Raw genomic sequence first — 2,118 nt, 5'->3', positions numbered from 1 at the left:
TCCTGAATATTCACTAGAGCCATTTGATCCAGAAATTGAAAGGACTTTATTGAGAAGAAGAAGAGAGAATCAAACACGGTTTGAAGTTGCTGAATCTTTGCAAGATCGAGAAGAAGAAAAGATGCCTGATCCAGTACCTTTGCTGAGGGACTTGTGGATCCCAAGAGATCATGGGATACCAGGAGAAATGGTGCAACCAATTATTCAGGCGAACAATTTTGAATTGAAGCCTGCTCTGATTAACATGGTACAACAGTCCAGATTTGGTGGGACAGCTTTAGAAGACCCTCATGAGCATATCAGGACTTTCTTGGAGTATTGTAACACCCTCAAGCAAAATGGAGTTTCACCGAGTGCTATCAGATTATCACTATTCCCATTTTCCTTAAGAGATGGAGCAAGTGTATGGCTTCACTCATTGCCTGAACATCTGAAGGATACTTGGGAGACTTTACTGCAGACATTTCTTGAGAGATACTTTCCACCAACAAAAGCTGCTGAATACAGGGACAAGTTAACAAGGTTTACTCAATATGATGGAGAAAGTTTGTATGACGCATGGCAAAGATTCAACTCTTTAATCAGAATGTGTCCTCATCATGGTTTAGAAAGATGGCTGGTGTTACAAACCTTTTACAAAGGACTGTCCACTCAAACCAGAGCTTTTGTCGATTCTGCTGCTGGAGGAGGAATCATGAACAAAACCCTTGATGAAGCATTTGCATTGATTGAAAGCATGGCGTCCCATCATTTCCAATGGTCAAGTGAAAGAGCAATAGCACCGCCACATCCTGGTGTGTATAATGTGTCTGCAAATGATAGCATGGCGGCTCAGATTGACATCTTGAACAAGAAGATGGATAATATCATGTCAAATTGCATCGGTACCTCCGTAGCTTCAGTAAGTGTGCCTCAAATGTGTGATGTATGTGGCCAAGAAGGTCATCCTTCAACAGAATGTACCTTCTATTCAGCAATTGGATCATCGGTTTCAGAAGTAAGTTATGCTCAAGGTCAAGGTACATTCTCAAATAGCTATAATCCTTCTTGGAGGAACCATCCAAACTTGTCGTACAAGAACAATCAGTCATATGCAAGTGGATCGACAGTACAAGGAAATCGACCACCAAATCATCCAAGTCAATTTGAAGTGCCGAGGCAGAATGAACAACAAAATGTTCAGTCAAATGGAATGGAGGAAATCATGAAGATGCAGTTGGAATTAATGAACAAGATGGCAAATGAAGTTTATGGCTTAAAAGATTCTGTTAAGATGCTTGTGAGCAAAATGGATAGTATGGTGGGAGAAAATGAAGCAAGGCTGCCTGCTCAACCAATTCCAAACCCGAAAGCTCACTGTGGGGCGATATCTTCAGTTGATGTAGTGACTATAAGGAGTGGAGCCATGACAGGACCATTACTTCCTATTCCGAAGACATATGTGCCTCCTGCTATGAGGCCAAGTTCATCCGGAACTTCACCTTCAACATCATTAGAGAAAATAAAGGAGAAAGAAGTTGATAATCGAATTGAAACTGAAGTCAAATTTCCTGGTTTTCAAACAAGAGTTGAGCCTTTGCTAGAGGAAGCAATAACAACCAACAACATTCCCTTTCCTGAGAGGTTCAACAAACCCAAAGATGACAAGCAATTTGCCAAATTTTTGGAAACTATGAAAGGAGTTCAGATTACTATTCCTATTCTTGAAGTTGTCTTGCATGTTCCGATGTATGCCAAATATTTCAAGGAATTATTAACAAAGAAAAGAAGCATGTCTGAGCCAGAAGTTGTAACTCTATCAAAGGAATGCAGTGCAATAATTCAGAATTCCATGCCTGAAAAATTGGATGATCCAGGAAGTTTTTGTGTACCATGTGTGATTGGAAACAAAACTTACAGTGATCTATGTGACTTGGGCTCAAGTGTTAGTGTGTTACCACATTCAGTTAGCAAAAGGATGTTCTTGGGAGAATTAAATCCAACATCCATAACTCTTCAGTTAGCCGACAGAACATACAGGAGACCTGTTGGAATTCTTGAGGATGTTCCAATCAAAGTTGGGAAGTTTGCTTATCCGGTTGACTTTGTAGTGCTAGATATGGAGGACAAGAGTGAGGC

General features: G+C 40.5%; 1 non-coding gene across 1 annotated transcript; it reads right to left on the bottom strand.

Moving 5' to 3' along the window:
• Positions 1–499: 499 nt before the first annotated feature.
• Positions 500–606, bottom strand: LOC125533271. Its single transcript, XR_007294201.1, has one exon. It is a non-coding gene; the product is annotated as a small nucleolar RNA R71 (small nucleolar RNA).
• Between the last annotated feature and the right edge of the window lie 1,512 nt (positions 607–2,118).

This window comes from Triticum urartu, chromosome 1 (genome assembly GCF_003073215.2).
Source record: "Triticum urartu cultivar G1812 chromosome 1, Tu2.1, whole genome shotgun sequence".
Taxonomy (NCBI): domain Eukaryota; kingdom Viridiplantae; phylum Streptophyta; class Magnoliopsida; order Poales; family Poaceae; genus Triticum; species Triticum urartu.
Note: the sequence above shows the minus strand (reverse complement) of the source record. Positions and strands in the feature narration are given on the sequence as shown.